General features: G+C 32.2%; 1 pseudogene; it reads right to left on the bottom strand.

Moving 5' to 3' along the window:
* LOC111284275 (short-chain dehydrogenase/reductase 1 pseudogene) overlaps positions 1 to 19,245 on the bottom strand; it is a 31,202-nt pseudogene extending 11,957 nt beyond the window's left edge.
* Between the last annotated feature and the right edge of the window lie 1,800 nt (positions 19,246 to 21,045).

Below are 21,045 nucleotides of genomic sequence, written 5' to 3'. Positions count from 1 at the left end.
CTGTTATGATAAAAAAACCACTTGAGCCAATCTTAGTTCCTGATTTGGATGATCCCAAGGAAAGAGAAATGCTAAGAATGCAGACACTTGAAATAGTAAAAGATACTAGTGCCCAGGAGAAGATGAAGTTATTGGAAGAGAAGCTTAGGGTGTAGAGGGAATGAATTTTTATGGCTCCACAGATGCAGTTGACCTTTGTTTAGTTTCAGATATGGTTATTTCACCTAAATTCAAGGTCCCTGAATTTAAAAAATATGATGGCACAAAATGCTCGATGACCCATATCACCATGTATTGTCGAAAGATGGCAACACATGCTCATGATGAGAAGTTGTTAATACACATATTTCAAGATAGTTTTATGGGTTCTGCAGCTAGATGGTATGTTTGATTAGATAGGACTCGTATTCGTTCTTGGCAAGAGCTTACAAAGGTATTCGTTACACAATATCGATATGTCACGGATATGGTTCAGATCGTTTATCTCTTCAAAGCATGAAAAAAAAAAACAACTGAAAACTTTAAAGAGTATGCATAAAGATGGAGAGATATGACTGCACAAGTCCAACCTTCTCTCACCGAGAAAGAGACAACTGTTTTATTTATGAATACTCTGAAAGTACCATACTATGAGAGATTGATAGGCAATGCAATCAAAAACTTTACAGATATGGTGATATCGGGTGAGATTATCGAAAGTGCTATAAAAATGGTAAGGTCGATACATGAGAGATCAGTGGAGTAAAGAAAAGTGAGGCTCTTAAAAAAAAAAATGAAGCCCAAGCAATAAACTATATAGGGCAACAGTTCAGAGGTTTCACGCCCTACTCTGTACCAGTTTACCAAACCCATTACCCTTCCATAAACAATGTTACATCTATCCCTCATCCATATCAACCATACCAACCACTACAACCACCAGCTTATCCATCCCATTTTTAGCCATCTTTTCGGATACCTACCTATTCCTATAGTCATCCTACTGTACCTACAAGACCATAATGGAGACCTAATAGTGGTCCAAGAGCCCCAAGAAATACCCAAGAAAAACTCACTTTCGATCCCATTCCCATGACATACACAGATTTATATCCTCGACTTGTTGAGAAACATCTACTTGCTCCTGTTATTGTTGAACCTATGAAACCTCTGTTTCTCAAATGGTATGATCCCAATTTGCATTGTGATTATCACTATGAGAATCCAGGTCATTCCACTGAGAACTGTACTACTTTGAAATATAAAATGCATGGGTTAATCAATTAAGGAGTATTAAATTTTGATACCAACCAACAAGGGACTTCAAATGTCAATAGGAACCCTCTACCGAATCATACTAGGCCATCAATAAATGCTTTGGTTGATGGGCAAACAAGCTATGTGAAAAGAAGAATCGAAGAGGTCAAAATTTTTATGGCTAACGTGTTTGAAGCCTTGATCAAAGCTGATATATTGAAGCTAATAGAACCTCAAAATTACTCTAAAGTGATTAACTCAACTGAAAGCTACAATTATCACGAAGGTGTTCTGGGGCATTTTATCGAGAATTGTCACTAATTTCGTCAAGAGGTGCAAAAATTGATGGATGAGGGTCGAATAAAGTTTTACCAAGAGAGAGAAGAGTTGGTGAAAGCTGAAGTGTCTACCATTGATTCAAAGAATAAGTTTGTGTGTAGACCAGTAACTATCTATTATGATGAGAAGCCAACATCGAAGCTAAAAAAACCTGTTTCTCAACCAGTAGTGACAATTATAGTTCTTGACCCTTTTTCATATCACAATGATAAAGTAGTACCTTAAAAGTATGATTATGATGTCGTAGTCAACTCAGATACTGCCAACATAACGGGCATAAGAGGTATAACTCGAAGTGGTAGGTGCTATACCCTAGAGGCTCTAGAAAAAGTTAGAAAGGAAAAAGCCAAGGTAGGAGAAGAAAATAAAAGTCAGAGTGGTCTTGACATAACCCAAAAAAAAAAAAAATCAAAAGTCAATATCTGAGAGTGAAGCAGGTGAATTTTTAAAGTTAATAAAACATAACGAGTATAGCGTGGTAGAACAGCTTAACAAGATGTCAGCTAGAATTTCGTTATTGTCATTATTGCTCAGTTCAGAGGCACACCATAATACTTTGCTGAAGGTGCTAAATCAAGCATATGTGTCTCACAATACTTTTGTTGAATATGTGAAATAGCTTGTTGGTAATTTAACGATTTCAAACTATATCTCTTTCAATGATGAAGAAATTTCTCCTGAAGGTAGAGGGAGTTCCAAGGCTCTTCACATTACTGTGAAATGTAAAAGTCATATAATGGCTAAGGTTTTGATTGATAATGGTTCATCCATCAATGTTATGCCTGTGACTACTCTGGCAAAACTTCCTGTTGATGGATCTTATATGAAACCTAGTCATATGATAGTGAGAGCCTTTGATGAAACCAAAAGAGAGGTGCTAGGAGATATAGAAGTGCCATTGTAAATTGACCCATGCACTTTTAACATGAAATTTTAAGTTATGGATATTTCTCTTTCATATAGTTATTTATTGGGTAGACCGTAGATCTATATGGTAGGTGCTGTCTCATCTTCATTGCATCAGAAAGTTAAATTCATTGTTGAAGGAAAGCTAACATGTGTGACAAGAGAAGAAGATTTATTGGTAACTCAATCGATAAATACTCCTTATGTGAAATCGATAGATGAGGCTCTAGAATGCTCTTATAGATCTTTCGAGATTGTCAATGCAATATATATAGCTGAAGGATCTAAATTGTATTCGTCACACTTGTCTACGACTACTAAAATGGTAGTCAAACAGCTCACCAAGATGGGATGGTGACCTGAAGTCAAACTTGAGAAGAACCTACAATGAATCACGAAGCCATCCGCCATATATGAAAAGAAAGATAGATTTGGCTTGGGATATAAGCCAACAAGAGGGGACATAACATGAATGGTGAATGAAAAAAGAGATAAGAGGATAGCTAATCTTAAGGGATATGAGCCGGAGTCAAAGCTCATAGTCATTCTATACCTCTATGATTCTTTTCACTCGGAAGGATATATTTATCTAGATTTATCGGGAGCCTCAAATGCAGGATTCATGAAAAAATTTTCAGAGCTGGCCATTCAAATGGTGGATAATAAAAAAAAAAAAGAGTCGAAGTGAAGAGCTGTTCATGTACCCTTGTCTTTCAGATTTTGAGCTGGATAATTGAAAAGTTATAGAGCTACCTATTATTTTTAAAACTTTGGAAAAATAATGTACTGTGAAACTTTAAATCCTTCATTACTTTTTACGAGTATTAGGAGATCTTTTATGGTGTGTTTATGTTTGTCATTTTAATAAAAGACTTAGAAGATACATCCGTATTTTTTCTATTGTTTTCATCTTCATTTTACTTCCTATTCTTTTCTTTTCATCATTTTCTTGTCATTCCATTTTTGTGTGCCAATATTCTCTTCATCTTACTCTTTGTAAGGTCCCAAACAATGAACATGAAGATAATCATGACAATAATCTCGGATTTGATTTTGAAAACTTAATTCATGTTGATAAACTTGATAATGAGAAAGATTCAGATAACTACACACTGCCTCTTGATTTGTTAAAATTAATAAAACATGAAGATAAGCCAATTGAACCTCACCAAAAAATTATTGAATCAGTAAGTTTGAGAGATGATGAGAACAAAAAAGAGGTCAAAGTTGGTACATCTCTTTTATCAGCTGAAAGGCAAAAGTTAAAAGAGCTACTCCGAGAATATGTAGATGTGTTCGTATGGACTTACCAAGATATGTTGAAATTCAGTACTGATATTGTAGAACACGAGTTACCTTTAAAATCGGGATGTAAGTCGATGCAGTAAAAGCTAAGACGCATGAAACCAGAGATGCTGCTGAAAATTAAAGAGAAAGTGAAGAAACAATTCGATGCTGGATTTTTTAAAGTGATAAAATATCCTGAATGGGTAGTCAACATAGTGCCAGTTTCTAAGAAAGATGAAAAAGTGAGAATGTGTGTCGATTATCGAGACTTGAATAGGGTAAGCCCTAAGGATAACTTTCCTCTACCTCACATTGATGCTCTAATGGATAATACTGCTAGGCACTCCACATTTTCCTTTATGGATGGTTTTTTAGGCTATAATCAAATCAAGATGGCCTAAGATGATATGAAAAAAACTACATTTGTGACCATGTGAGGGACATTCTATTATAAGGTTATGCCTTTTAGGTTGAAAAATGCTGGTGCTACTTATCAAAGAGCAATGGTAACTCTCTTTCATGATATGATGCATAAAGAGATAAAAGTGTATGTGGATGATATGATCGTAAAATCTTGAGAAGGAGAGGATCATATAGTCAATCTTAAAAAGCTATTCGACAGGTTGAAAAAATTTCAGTTGAAGTTAAATCCTGCCAAATGTATATTTGGAGCCAAATCAGGAAAACTATTGGGCTTTATAGTCAGTGAAAAAAGAATCGAAATTGATCCAGATAAGATACAAGCTATCCAAAACTTATCTCCTCCTCATACCTCAAAAAAAGTACTTGATTTTTTAGGAAGATTAAACTATATTGCTCGCTTCATCTCTCAACTCACTTATAAGTGTGATCTTATTTTCAAGCTTCTCAAAAAACATGATCCTGGAGAATGGAATAATGAATGCCAAGAAGCTTTTGATAAGATCAAAGAATACTTATCAAATCCACCTGTGTTGGTGCCACCGATGCCAGGAAAACCATTGATTTTGTACTTGACAGTGTATGAAAATTTAATGGGATGTGTGCTGAGGTAAAGAGATGAAACTGATAAGAGAGAACGGGTAATTTACTACTTGAGTAAGAAATTCACTGATTATGAGTCCAAGTATTCACCATTAGAGAAGATGTGTTGTGCATTAACTTAGACAGCTCGAAGGCTTAGACAATACATGTTTTATCACACTACTTAGCTCATAGCAAAGCTGGATCCTATTAAGTATATCTTCGAAAAGCCCTCATTGACAGAAAGAATAGCACGGTGGCAAGTTATGCTTTCAGAATATGATATCATTTATGTGACTCAAAAGGCTATTAAAAGGAGTGCAATAGCTGAATTTCTTGCTGATCGTGCAGTTGAAGATTATGAGCCAATGAAATTAGAATTTTTTTATGAGAATGTGATGGCCATTGAAAAAAATGAACCTGTTTAAAAATCATAGAGGATGTATTTTGATTGAGCTGCTAATGCTTTGGGTCATGGTATTGGGGCAATTTTGATATCTCCTGATGGACATTATTACCCTATCATAGCCCGGTTAAATTTTAATTGCACAAATAATGTGGCTGAATATGAGGCCATGTTATGGGTCTACAAGCAGCAATGGAAAAAAAATCAAAGTGTTAGATGTGTTTGGAGATTCAGCTTTAGTTATCTATCAGTTACAAGGTGAATAGGAGACAAGAGACTCTAAGTTGATTCGATACTATAAATACATCTCTGAGTTAGTCAAGCAATTTAAAAAAGTTCAGTTTAAGCATCTACCTAGAGAGGAAAATCAAATTGTTGATGCACTGGCTACTCTAGCTGTAATGATTAAAATAGATGCAAATACTGAAATCCAACCCATCAAGTTAGATTTAAAAGATGTACCAGCACATTGCTCAGATGTTGAAAAAAAAGTTGATGGGAAGCCATGGTATCATAATATCATGCAATACATTAAAAGCCAGCAATACCCAGAACATGCAACAGAAAATGATAAGAGGACTGTCAGAAGATTGGCTATGAGTTTCTTCATTGATGGACATATCCTTTACAAAAGAGGTCGAGATCAAGTGCTTTTAAGATGTGTAAATGCAGTTGAAGCAAAGAAGATTATTGAAGGTGCATGATGGAGTTTGTGGGCACATGCAAATGGTCATATGATGGCTAGATAAATTATGAGGGCTGGTTATTATTGGTTGACAATAAAGGGTGACTGTATTGATTATGCTAGGAGATGTCATAAATGTCAGATTTATGCTGACAAGATTTATGCTCCGTCATCAACATTACATGTTCTGGCTCCTCCGTGACCATTCTCTATGTGAGGCATGGATGTCATTGGTCCCATCACTCCAAAAGCTTCAAATGGGCATAGATTTATTTTTGTGATGATTGATTACTTCACCAAATGGGTAGAAGCTGCATCATATGCTAGCGTGACCTGATCTGTGGTATGTAAGTTCATAAAAAGAGAGATAATATGTAGATATGGGCTTCCAGAGATAATTATTTCTAATAATGCCAAAAATTTGAATAATAAAATGATGAATGAAATATGCACTCAATTTAAGATCCGCCATCGTAATTCGACACCATATCATCCGAAAATGAATGGGGCAGTGGAGGCTACGAATAAGAATATCAAAAGAATCTTGAAAAAAATGACTGAAACTTACAAAGATTGGCATGAAAAATTACCTTTTGCTTTGCATGCTTATAGAACATCAGTCCGAACATCTACTGGGGCCACCCCATTCTCTTTGGTATATAGAATGGAAGCTGTGCTACCGATCAAAGTGGAAATTCCCTCACTCCTGATAGAGGTAGAGTTAGAGGAAGCAGAATGGGTTTGGAATCGCTACGAGCAGTTAAACCTTATTGAAGAGAAAAGATTATCAGCACTTTGTCATGGTCAATTATATCAAAAGAGGATGATCAGAGCACATGACAAGAAAATTCATCCCCGTTGCTTTAAAGAAGGAGACTTAGTGCTAAAAAGAATCTTTTCAAATCAACATGATAATCGAGAGAAATGGACACCAAATTGGGAAGGCCCGTATGTGGTAAAAAAGGCCTTTTCTGGTGGGGCATTGATTTTGGCAGAAATGGACGGAGGTGATTTACCTACCCCAATAAATTTACATGTTGTGAAGAAATATTTTGCTTAAAAGAAAAAAAAAGTAAAAAAATGAAAAACAAAATAATGACTCATCTGAAGCTAAAAACCTGAAAAAGACGGCTTGGATGCGAAAAAGAGGCATCATTCCACAATATAGGGGCAAGTATAGTTTGATGAACTCTGAAGGATCATGGAAGTCATCTAATTTAGTTTTAGAAAAAGAATCTGGGAATATTTTGTTCATGATTATCTTATGATCATCATTTGGGCACCTTTGTTTCAACTCAAATACTTTGCCATACACTTGTTACTAGTCTAATAAAATATGTTATTTTTTTTTTGGAAATAACACCTATCCATTCTTTTATTCTCATTTTTTTTTGTCCGCCATATGAATAGAAGAAATGTGTGATTGCATTTTATTGGTCTTGGACTTAAAATGATGAAAAGAAAAACAAACATGAAAGATCTTAGCATTAGTTTTTAAAAAAGTTGACAAAGACAAATAAAAAAGAATGAGAAAAGTATGACAAGACATTGATGTTGTAGACTTTTGAAGAAGAAAAATATTGTGGTCAGATGTTAAGAACAGATTGGTCATATGAGAATTCAAATAAAAGAAGCAAAAAGTGAGAGATTTTGAGAACCTTTTTACTATAATGTATAATTTTGATTGCATTATATGCATTGCATTTAGAGCACTCAATACATACATCCATGAGAAATTGTAACAAAGATAGAAATTTTCCATTCCTTAATGAAAAACAAGATTTTGATAAAGACAATGATCAAACAAAAGAATTCAAAAGAGGAAATTTACTTGTTCAAAGATGAGAACTCAAATTTGAAAACAAAAGAGAATTTTAAAGTTGTTGAGCTTCTACTGAGAGGAGCTTTTCCAAGATGATATTTTAAAGTTGTTGAGCTCTGCTGAGAGGAACTTTTTCAAGAGAATTTTAAAGTTATTGAGCCTCTACTGAGAGGAGCTTTTCCAAGATGAAATTTTAAAGTTGTTGAGCCTTTGCTGAGAGGAGTTTTTCCAAGACAAGATTTTAAAGTTGTTGAGCATCTGCTGAGAGGAGCTTTTTCAAGATATAAGACTTTTAAAGTTGTTGAGCCTCTATTGAAAAGAGCCATTTCCAAAAAAATTTTAAAGTTGTTGAGCCTCTGCTAAGAGGAGCCTTTTAAACTTTCAAAAATATTGATTGAACCTTTGTTGAAAGGAGCCCCTTTTCTGTCGAACTAAATTTTTTTTTTTTCTTTTCTCAATGTTTCATCTTTCCAAGCAAAATGGTTGTTTGTTTGTCTTTGCTTTATTCCTGATTCACAGAAATAGGCAAATAGGGGCAACTGTAAACACCATTTTATTATTATTATTATTATTATTATTTATTTAATTTTTTTTCTCTCTTTCTTCTTGTTTTTTACGTTTATCTTTTTCTATTTTTTTTTTCTTTCTTTCTTTCTTCTTTTTCCCTTTTTCTTCATCCTTATCCGGTTTAAATCTAGTGCATTAAATATACAATCCCTAAAGTCAAAATCACCGTCGCTAGCTACCAACGATCGACCGACAAGTAGCCAATCACGAACGGCAGACGTGATTTTTCAGTTGAAAAATGGGATTCGAATATCAGAAGATCTGAGATTTGAATCCCAACAAGCTCTATTTATAGAGCTTGTTATCTACAAACGGGAAAGGGAATCGAAGCAAAAAATGATAAAAAAAAAGAAGATTCTGTCAAAAATGTTTTTACAAAAACATAAAAAAAAGAGCAAAAACAGTCTCATGAAACAGGGAACCCAACACCAAACTACACCTACAAAGATACCCAACAAAAATAAACCAAAAAACACACAAACAAAAAAAATGTTTTTTTCACTGAAACTTTGAGAGCAGATCTAGGGAAGTGGGGATTTTTTTTGGTGAAAAGGAGGTTAGATCTATGCTCAAAAGGTCGAGAGAAGTTCGTGAGAATTTTTTTGAAATTTTTCGGCATCGTTGATGACGGTCGGAGTTCGCCATCGGCAAGGACGACGGCGGCTGCCACGATGGACGGCCACTGGCCCCAGGTCGCCTGAAAAAAAAATAGAGGAAGAAGGGTTTTTTTTTCGGAGGAAAGAAAGAATGAGTGAAAAAAAATTTTTTTTTGAACCTTTTATATAAATGCTCAGAACCAAAACGACGTCGTTTCATTAAAGGCCCAAAACGATGACGTTTTAAGAGCCCAGGATCCGCACTTCAACCCGTGACCCGACCCTGGGTCCACGCACCTGATACGTCGACCGATTTCTTCTTCCGCCATTGACCTGTCTGACTGGATCGAAACTGAACCGCCTAGACCGAATCGAACAAGAACTGAAACTCTGAACCACCCAGACCGAGCCGAACCGTCAGACCGAACCGCCGAACCGTCAGACCGAACCGTTGACCAATCCGGTTCAGGTAAAAAAAGAATTTTTTTTTTAGAAATTTTCTTATATTTTATATATTATTTTATTAATATTTATGCATATTAAAATATTTATATTTGTTAGATTAAATGATGAAATTGTGGTTAAATTTTTTTTATATAATTATGTTATTTTTTAAAATAAACTTTAAAAATAATAATATAAAAATAAATTTAATAATAATACTAAAGTAATAATAATGTAGGAAGGAAATTTTTATCCGATGATGAGATTCAAAGGTATTTCGAGTAGTGATGCCTAAGAAATCTCTAGGTGAGAAGATTTTTTTTTAAATACTACCAGTGTTTTTTTTCAATACAATAAAGATTTTTTTTTTAGTAATAAATAAAAATTGATTAATAAATTAAAAATATAAGTAAAAAAAAATAGGAATGAAAGAAATTTAATCCAATGATGAGATTCTAAAAGTATTATGAGTAGAGATGCTTTAAGAAATCTCTAGGTGCAAATATTTTTTGTAAAATATTACCAGCGTATTGAAATATTTATAGAAAATCTTCAATATAATTAAATTCTTTTTTCTTCAAAATTTTAATTTTAAATAAAAATATTAATAAAATAATTAATAAAATTTCTAACAAAGGAGAACAAAATGCGTGCATAAACATGGTAACATTTTGCATTGCATGCATGACATTTTCTTATGAAAAATAAATTCGAGCCTCCAAAGATGAGATTCTAAAAGTATTCCGAGTAGAAATGCTTTAAGAAATCTCTAGGTGAGAAAGAATTCTTTTAATGTTACCAACGTACTGGAACATTTTAAGAATAATTTCAATAAAAAGGTTTTAATTTATTTTTCTCAAGAATATTTTTTTTAATAAATAAAAAAATCAAGGAAATTAATCTTCAAATACCGAAAATAAGACTGTTTTTATCAAAATTGAAGGATAACATATAGTTAACTAGTACCATTTTTTTAACGGGCGCTGTGAGGGTGCTAATCCTTTCCTACACGTAACCGACTCTCGAACCTAGACAGTTGCACAAACCCTAAAATTATTTTTTTAATAAATTTTAAGATTTCATTAAAAAGATATGTTTTAATAGGTGGCCAATCGCACCTAGCCAAAAAAAGATTGGTGGCGACTCCGTTATTTTTTATTTCGTTTCCAAATTCGTCAAGTGGACACAAAACCGTTATGACAATAAGCTTAGTGAAAGCAAGCAATTATTATATTATTAATTAAAATCCTTGTCATTGGTGGAATGACGTAGATATCTAGTTAATTAATTCTACATAGCAATCACAATTGTCGATTCTCTTCATCATCTTTCTTTTATCTTCCTTCAATATCTCTAAACAAATTGATACTTGCTTTTATAGCTAGCATTTATTGACACATTTTCAATAAATTCAGAAAAAAAAGGGTTAATATAACAATTTTATTAATTTTTTCATCATGAGAATTTAGGGTTGGCTCCTGTCCGATGTTACTTTTCATTATACTTATCCATGTCATTTACCTGTGTAAGACCATTCATGAATGAATTGTATAAATCATACGTGTAAATGATAATTAAAATTATATTGTCAAACCCTAAATTTGAGGTAAAAAAATAATAAGTTAGATGCATGACTAAATTATACATAAAAAGAGAAAGAGAAAAAAAAAACTTTCAAATTTTCTGACTCAAGAGTAATAAAAAGGATTTCTGTCAAACCATCAAAGCAAAACCATAGAGAAATAGATGTTTGATTCGAGTGATAAAGAAAATATATTATTTTTTTATTATATAAATTTGAATTCATTAAGAAAGCTTGAGAAGATAAATTTTTATAGATTTATTAGATTGAATGAATAAAAAATATATATACAATATAAAAAATAAAAGTTTTTTACCGTTAAATAAAAAATTATTTTGGTTTACTCATGTCGTAATGATTTTGGAATCACCAGACGTATGGAATTTTAAAATCGAAGAAAAATAAGAAAGTCGTCATCAATCTTTTTAAAGGTGTGTTTGGTCACCTAAAAGTTTATCTTTTTAATAAAACTATAAAAACGAATTTAAAGTTTATCAAAAAGATAAATTTTAGTTTACGAAAATCAGGTTGGGTCCAGGAGTTGGGTATGTGTGAGAAAATATTAGCACCCCTACAACGTCTATAAATTGGTACCATTTAATAATGCACTATTTTCGATATTGGATGAAATAGTTTTGGTTTGAAATTTAATACTATAACTTCCCTTTTATTTTTTTAAAATTAATTTTATCAAAATTCCTTATTTAGGAGTATCGATGAAATCTCTAAGTTAAAGAATTATTTTAAAATTTTTTAATATCTAGGCAAAATTCAAAGAAACTTTTTTCACTTGAGATTTAATACAATATTCCTTAAAATGAAAGTAATATTTATTATAGAAGATAATTATTGATGACTCTCCAACATCTAGATAAAGTACCAAGAATTATTTAATTCAAAATGTTATTTTTGTTTTTTTTCATAAATTCATGTTTTTAAAGTAAAACATTAATGTGAAAAAGTAAATGATGGAACTATTAGATAGTGAATAAAAATTAAAGGCATAAATACGCAAAGCAAGTGCAAACAATAGTACATAGATATGTGCATGCCAACAAATGTTATGCATGATGGTGAAATGAAATTTAAAAAATGGATTCTTAAATATAATGAGACCACTTTAACTCTCCAACATCTAGGCAAAGCTTAGGTACTACTGTTTATATTTAAGATTCCATTTTATTAGTATACTTTTATTATTAATTATTAACCCCATTGTTAGAGTGAATTAAGAGCTCATGAGAAAAACTTAATGGAATAAGATTTTTTTTAAATACCCCATCATCTAGGCGATATTCGAAAATAAATTACTCCACTTAAGATTTTCGCACGTATCTTTAAAGTTTTAAAATAGTTTTGAGTATAGGTTTAGATCAAGGTTTTAAGACTTGGTGACTTTCGGGCAATGATTCGGGATTTCGTACCAAATTGAGGTTTTCAGAATTTGAATTTTAAAGTTTTGGATTTTAGGATTTAGGATTTTGAATTTTAAAGTTCGAGGTTTCAGTTTTAGGGTTTTGAGGGTTTTGGGGTTTCAATTTCAGGGTTTAGAGGTTTTAAGATTTAGTTTTAAGGTTTTGAGGGTATAAGATTTCAATTTCGGGGTTTAAGGGTTTGAGGGTTAGGATTTTAAGGTTTATATTTTTTAATTTTTTAAAAAAACACGAACATCTCTAAAAATCTCTAACATCTAGGCAAATTTTTGGAGAAAGTTTAATTTTTATGATTTTCAAAAATTAATTAAAAATTTTCATATATATTTTTTTATGAAGATTTATTATTATTATTATTATTATTGTTATTATTACCTTTCAATTTTTTTTATATAATTCCCTAACATCTAGGTAAAATTATATTTTTTTTATTCCCCCCAACATCTAAGTAGGGAAAATAAAAAATTTATTATTCTATTCTTATTATTATTTTTTAAGAATTTTTAATATATATTTTTAGTTATTATCTTACTTTGTTTTCATTTTATTATTATTAAAAAACAATCAAATATTTATTCTAACAAATTTAAAAATTTATCATGCATGATTATTAAAAAATAAAACTAAAAATAATAGAACTAATAATATAAAAAAAATTAGAAAAGAAAAAAAATAAAAAATACCTGAACCGGACTGGTCAACGATTCGATTAACGCTGGTTCGACCAGTTCAGGTGGTTCAACGTTCGGTTCGATTGAACCGGTTGAGGAGTGGTTCACACGAATCCCGAGTCAAGTTCGGGTCCATGTACAGATCTTCCTTGGTCTAAACGACGTCGTTTTGGGCTTTAGTATTCTATATAAAGCCAAAATTTTTTTACTCCATTTCAAACCTTTTAGCTAAAAAAAAAATTTTAAAGCTCTAAGAGAGCTCTAAAGGCTTTGTCGACGTTCGACCATTAGCTCCCGTACCGTCGCATCGGCTGCCACCAGTGGTCGAAAAACACCAAAAAATCCAAAAAAGTTTTTTTTAATGCCTTCTTTCACTGAAAACAGTCCCGATCGATGTAGATTGAGGCTCAAAGTTTTAGTCTTTTTTTTTTTAAATGAAACTGATGATTCCTTTGTGTTTGTAGGGAGCTTGGTGTTAGGTTCTTCCTTATAAAGAGGATTGTGTTTTGTTGTTTTTTTTTTTTTTTGGTGGATTTGTTTTGGGTTTTTTGTTTTTTGATAGATGAGGGTGGGAAATACTTAGGTTTCAGGATATTGGAGCTTGGGTTTCTTAAACATGAAGGTTTATGGGTTTCTGATAGGTGGAGGATAGGGTGTCTGTGTATCCAAAGGTGTGTTCGAGAGGTGTTTTTGCATGAATGAAGGGAAGAGGTCGGGATCAATGCTTAGGAGAGGTTTACTTTTTTAGAAATGTGGGATTGACAAGGCATGGGGCTTTTAGCATAGAATGGGGTGTTAACAATGGTGGTTTAGGGGCGAACAGAGGGTGAACAAGGTTTATAGGGTATGGCCAGGGTTAGAGGGGATGGCAGAGGTGGGTGGTGTTGTGCATGGCACCATTGCTACCCATGTCTTATTTTTTATTTTATTTTTGTTTTTATTCATTTTTATTTTTTTTTGTTTTTTTGTTTTTATTGATTATGATATTTAATTATTAATTATTAAAAATATTAATAAACAAAACTTGAAAACAAAAATTAATATAGTAGACCCGGATAAAATTCGATATCTACAACTATCCCTCTTCGCACATTACTAAAAATAAAAAATGGGGCAAAGACAAAGATAATAATTTTTTCTGAAAGCAAATCAAGGAGTTTTTTTTATTGTTGTTTTTTTTTAGATTGAATCATAAGTCAATTGATAAAGAAAGACGATCGGGATAACACCGCGAGTCGAAAATAAAAAATCTACTGAAACAACATCGCAAGTCGAAAAGTAGAGAATCAACCGAGACAACACCGTAAGTCAAAATTAAAGAATCGACTGAGACAACACCACAAGTCAAGAAATAAAGAATCGATCAGGATGACACTGCGAGTTGAAATTAAAGAATCAATTGGGACAACACCGCAAGTAGAGAAATAAAGAATCGATCGAGATAACACCGTAAATCAAAATTATGTTTGGAGGTCTTAAAGATTATGCTTGGAAGTCTTAGAAATCATACCCGAAGATCTTATAGAATCGAATGGGACAACACCACAAGTCAACAAATAAAGAATTGATCAGGATAACACCGTGAATCGAAATTATACTCGGAGGTCTTGAAGATTATTTTCAGAGGTCTTAGAGATTATGCCCAAAGGTTTTTAAAGATTATGCTTGGAGGTCTTATAAAATTGACTAAGACAACACTGTAAGTCAAAAAATAAAGAATCGATCGAGACAATATCATAAATCAAAATTATGCCCAAAGGGCTTAGAGATTATGCTTGGAGATTTTTAAAGATTATGCTTGGAGGTCTTAGAAATCATGCCCGGAGGTCTTAAAAGATTGACCAAGACAACACCGCAAGTTAAAAAATAAAGAATCGATCGGGACAACAATGTAAATCAAAATTATATCTAAAGGTCTTAGAAATCATGTCCAAAGGTCTTACAGAATCGATCGAGACAACACTGTAAGTCAAAAAATAAAGAATCGATCGGGACAACATCATAAATTGAAATTATGCTTGAAGATCTTAAAGATTATGCCCAGAGGTCTTAAAAATCATGCCTGAAGTCTTACAGAATCGATCGAGACAACAGAATCAATCGAGACAACATCACAAGTCAAAATTAAAGAATCGATCAAGACAACACTACAAATCAAAATTATGTCTGGAGGTTTTAGAAATCATGCTCGGAGGTCTTACAGAATCAATCAAAAAATATCGTAAGTTAAAAAATAACGAATCGATCGAGACAACATCGTAAATCGAAATTATGCTCAGAGGTCTTAAAGATTATATCCGGAGGTCTTACAGAATTGATCGAAAAAATACCGTAAGTCAAAATTGAAGAATCGATCAAGATAACATCGCAAATCAAAATTATGCCCAGAGGTTTTAAAGATTATGCCTGGAGATCTTAGAAAATCATGCTTGGAGGTCTTAAAAATCATACTCGAAGGTTTTACAGAATTGATCGAGACAACACTGTAAGTCAAAATTAAAGAATCGATCGGGATAATATCACAAATCAAAATCATGCCTGGAAGTCTTAAAGATTACGAAATCTTTGAATACTCCTCCCAATCAAAGGCCATGAAATTTTAAAATGTTGAAAATTGAAAATGGCTTTCCTTCAGTCAAAGTTGATAAATGCAATCATGATACAAATGTCTATCCTTATCAAATGATGCTAATGGAAATGTCGGTGCGAATGCTTGATGCAAATACATTTGACAATGAGAATGTTCTTTTCATGTAAATGCTCATACAAATACTTTTTCTTAGGATGTAGATGCCATGAAGCAAATGTAAATTTTCTTGTAGTGTGAATGCAAATATCTTGTATAAGTGCAAATGCAAGTGATGCAAATGCGAATATCTTTCTTGTAGGATAGATGCAAGTGATGCAAATACAAATGTCCTTTTCAAGATATATAGGCAAGTGATGCAACTATGAACGTCTCTTTTTATTTTTTTTATTTGCAGGTTAGATGTCTTTCTTACGATGCAAGTAATACAAATATGAAGACTTTTTTTATCATTTTTTTTTAAATCTTTGTTCAAATTTTCAATGTTTCATTTTCATGAGAAAAATGATCTCAGTTTTTGTACAAAATGCTCAAATAATCTCCAAAATTTTTAAAAGTGATTAAAAAATTACCCCACATAAAGTATCTTTACAATCAAATGAAAAAATTTAAAGCTTAAGACTTCTAAATCTTTTGAAAATTAATGACTAGTATTTGAAAGGTTTATGGGTGGGGTAATTGACAGTTCAATTCTTTTCACTAGTGGCATATCTCACGGAAAGCTCTACGAAGATTGCAAGGCTTTCTTTTGAGGTCACAAAGGGATAATTTTTTAAAGCATTTTTTTTTTATTAAAAACGTGATATTTCAATGTGTGTAAAAACTAGCCATTACCTTCTAAACAAGATATAGAAAGAGGATAAGGCTAGTTTTCTTCTCTTTTTTTCTTTTTGGAATCTAAGTTATTTAATGGGTATTGATCTTTTAAAAGGTTTTGCATCAAGAATTTTTTTATTTTGGATAGAACCTTGGAACTCTAAATTCAATTTAGGGCATCAAGAATGATTTTAGCTATAAATTGCCCTTTTGAGGTTTTCACCTTGGAGTTATGTTTTCTATCAATGAAGAATTCAACAAGTATAAACAAATTCAAGGACATTGCTTTTTAATCCAAGTGTCCACATTTGATCAAAATAAACTTTTCAAGGAGTGTAATGTAGGCCGAGGTTCGAGGTTATGAAAGAATGGATAAAGAGGCTCAAAATATATTATTCAGTGTAATTAGGCAAAGGATCTTAAGGAGCATTCTCTGACTTTCTTTCTTTGCCTTTTTTTTTTGAAATATTTGGCTTCGATTTCAGCAACTTTATTAACTTTTTTTTTTACCTTGAATTCTCATATTCAAGGTGCATACTTTTTCTTTTAATTTTTGAATTCTAACTGAAGCTTTAGATTCTTATCCCTAATGTTTCTTTGCTCTTCCTTGGAAATGCTTAACTTTACCTTTAGCTGTTTATTCTTTTGAACTCTTAGGATTTCAATTGAGGCTTTAGTCATTTTTTACCCGAGACTTTCACTTTGGAAGGGCATGTTAGAGGCATTCATTGAAGTTGGTCTCTTGCAAGTATCCTTATTTTATCCCCAATGTAGAAAATAATCTTTGGCCAGGGTTCATTTTAGAATAAAAAATTCAATAGGCTCAAATGGGTAACAAGTAAATAATTTTTATATATGAGAAGGATAGAGAAATATGGTCATTCATCATTTCAAACATGATCACTTGGTTCGAAGAGCGAATCATTGAAGATGTCTTTTTATTTATTTATTTATTTATTTTTGTAATGCCCCATCTTGTTTTTCACTCAAGGTTTTAAGGCGTATAGGATTGATTGTACTGTTTAAAAAGGCTTTTTGAGCTCCAAATTTTTTTTTAACATTTTCTTAGTGAAAAGAAGAGAAAATGTATAAAGGTATGAAACAAATTGTCTTAAGCAAAAAGACATGAAACAAGGGTTACTTAAGAGAAAAGGTTCAGGTATTTTTATGTCTATGGTCATAGCAAAATTTTAACACACATTGAATTACCAATTGAAAATTTGAAAGAGTATTTGGTTTTTAAAACGAACTTTTGAAATTAACCTCTTTTGTTCTTTACCCAAAAAAAAAAGGTTATCATCCCTATATGTCACAATTCAAACTCTTATTCCCTAAAGGGTTATGGTTAATAAGTCAAATACTTTGATTGATTAAGGAAATGAAATCATTCGAATGGAGGTGAAGGTATTTGATGAGCTTTTTCCTTTAAGAAAACTTTTTTTCTCTTTTTTTTTTTATTTTTTTTAAAAGTGCTTATATGGGACTTTTATTCAGACAAATGCATTAAGAAAAAAAAACTTCAAAAAAAAAAAAAAGATCCAAAGTAAATATTTTTTTAAAAATAAATTAGATAACTCTTAGGGACACCATGCACATATCATACATAAACAGTGAACAAATTCAAAATAAAATCATCCTATTTTCATTTTTTAGAACTCAAAACCTTCTTTTTCATCTCAACTTCTCATATTTGGCAATTGGATGGAGTCAATTTCCATTGTTCTATCACTTCTGAAGTTAAAATACCACTTTTGATAAGATCTTTAACTTTTTTTTTAACTATCTATTTTTTTTAGTTGAGTGATCAATTGCCTTCATATGTAATCACACTTGTTATTGGGATCATAATCATTGCTGATGAATTTGGTATTGTTTTTAGAGGCACATAAGTGAGATACTGACCTTTTATTAGTAAAGGTAAAAAGTGAGAAATAGGGATGGGTAATTTTTCTTGATCATTTTTTGGTCTTTTTTGATTCTTTGTTGGTCGAGTGGCGGGTTTAATGTAAGAACAAGATCATGAATGGCCATTTGAGGATGAAAATTACTGAAAAGCCTAAATGCTGGTGTAGTTGGCAAGGATATGAATTTTGAGAGATATTACCAATGACAGGGTGATGAGGTTGATGAAAAAGATATGGATTGTATGGGATGAAGCTATTGGGTAGATGCCCCTCCATTATGACTGCTTGTAATTTCCTTTCATTATTTTTTGAAGTATTATCTTTTTAACATCTGTTACATCTTTCAACTTAATCTTACCATTTTTTATTGCATTCTCTATAATCTCGCCAGAAATCACTATGTCAGAAAAGCTTTTGGAGACATTTCCAATCATTTTTTCATAATAAAGAATATTTAAGGAATTAACAAATAAAACAGTGATTTTTTTTTTTTATAAAAGTGGTTGGACTTGGGCTACTGTATCTCTTTATCTATATGTATATTCTTTGAAAGTTTCAGTTGACATTTTCTTTACATTCTATAAGGACATCCTATCTGGTGCCATACCTTCAACATGTTTATATTGTGATAAGAAGGCCCTAGCCAAGTCATTTTAAGAGCAAATCTTATTTCGATCCAATTGAGCATACCATCTTACTGTAGACCCAGTGAGACTATCTTTAAAGCAATGGATTAATAACTTATCATCATAAATATGGCCTGTCATCTTTCAACAGTACATTATGATGTGTGTTAAAGGGCATTTCATCCCATTATATTTTTCAAAATCTGAGGCTTTAAACTTTGATGGAATAACAAGATCAGGCAATAGGTTAAGCTCATTAGCATCAACATTCCCATACACATCATGGCCTTCAACTACTTTCAATTTATTTTCCAATAGATCATATTTATCCTCCATTACCGTATCTCTTAATAGATCTGACATCTTTTTTAATTTTTTTAATTTTTTAAGATCATTCACATTGGACATAACAATGGAGATGTAACGAGTAGGCTCAAAATTGACATTTGTCTGAACTAGGGGCAATTTGGTGAAAATGCCAATATAAGATTGATGAGTTGCTGAAAATGCTTGTGGCATATAAGGGTCTTGAACATATGTGAATCCAGCTGGATATAGTGGTGTCTCAATAGCTATTTCCTCTATTGTCCTATGTGTTTCAACAATTTCTTTTTCTTTTGTCAACTCTACTAACATCTATTTTAATCTTGCCAACTGTTTGTCCACGTTCTGTTGCATTCCCATAATTGTTTCGTTGATCTTTTCTTGGGTCTTTTTTACTTTGTCAATTTGACTTGCATCTTTATTTTCCATGATTCTGGTATCGGCTCGAGTGGTATAAGTACATAGACTTAATTGATCTCATTTCCTATGATAGCTATCCTTGCACATTTTATTAATTATCAAAAGTTAGAAATGCATGACATAAATTTTATTAGCAAAAATATTTTGGCTTCAAAGGTTTAACAAAAGCGTATTCACTATCATCATTTTTTATCCTTAGCTAGCATAAAAAAATAATGAATTTAAACAGATGATGCATAATGTGCAAGTTAAATTTTGTTATTGTTAAAGACAAGCTCAAATTCTCGCTTGCAGACATTTTTTTCATCTCAAAAGTTTGGTGAAGACATACTCACAACCATCAATTTTTCACAGGCTCATTTAGACATACAATTATTAAAAATGGATAGAGGCATCAATTCATAGAAAATTTAGGTTAAAAGAAGTGTCAATTCATTCTCAAAAGTATTAAGTTTACACTTCATGAACCATTCTAAGGCTAGGGCTAAAAAGTGCTAAACTTGCTCTCACTCCATATCATCTTGCCTAAAAAATCCAAAAATAATTAACTATGATTACTGGAGAGGATAATCTTTTTTTTTTAAACTTTTACATTTTATTCATCATCATGGCCAACCTTACTGTTGCCTGCAGCACTGCCTGTTATTTCGACATGGATCAATGAAGGGTTCTTATGAATTACTGGCTTTATTTTAACATCAAAACCCAGATATCTAGCTTTTATCAGTCCCTACACCCTATGTTTCAAAATCGTGTAATTTTTTAAAGAATGGCCCACGATGCCAAAATAGTATTCACATCGAGCATTAGTGTCATACCATTCAAGAAAAGATGGTTTACGGGGTTCAGCAAGGATAAAGGCACTGAGGTAGTTTTCTAGGAGTAATGGGTATAACTCTGTGTAGGATATGGGTATTAGATCATTAAGGATTTTTCCTTTAATGTTGCCAGAGTTTTTCTATCTTATGGTTAGTTTGCATTGCTAAAAAGATAGTGGTATAGTTGGTCTTGAAGTGGATTGAGAAACTACAAGTTAAAGATTGGGTTGAGAAAATGGTGATGGTAAAGAGAGCTGAACAAGTGATTGTGAAATATAAGATGGTGGACGTGGATTCAAGTGTGAAATTCTCGGAGGTTGCGTGAAATTTGAAGGCCTAATCCTAATTGCTTGAAGATGAGGTTGGAAATAGTCATAAGAAGGATTTGGGTACAGGTTTGTAATCGGGATGGCTGGTGAAAGTTATTTGAAATTGGATGATTCTTTCTTAGAAATCAAACTTTTCAGCTCAGTCATTTGCATGGCTAGTTCACCCTTTTTTTTTTTAAGTTCGCCCAAACCTTGATCACTGTTTAAATCACCCAATGCCTTAGTATGCTCTGAAAAAATGTTGA

Source organism: Durio zibethinus, chromosome 6, assembly GCF_047325235.1.
Source record: "Durio zibethinus cultivar Kanyao isolate XHJ-2024 chromosome 6, ASM4732523v1, whole genome shotgun sequence".
NCBI lineage: Eukaryota > Viridiplantae > Streptophyta > Magnoliopsida > Malvales > Malvaceae > Durio > Durio zibethinus.
The sequence above is the reverse complement of the archived record's forward strand: the minus strand, read 5'-3'. Positions and strand labels throughout refer to the sequence as shown.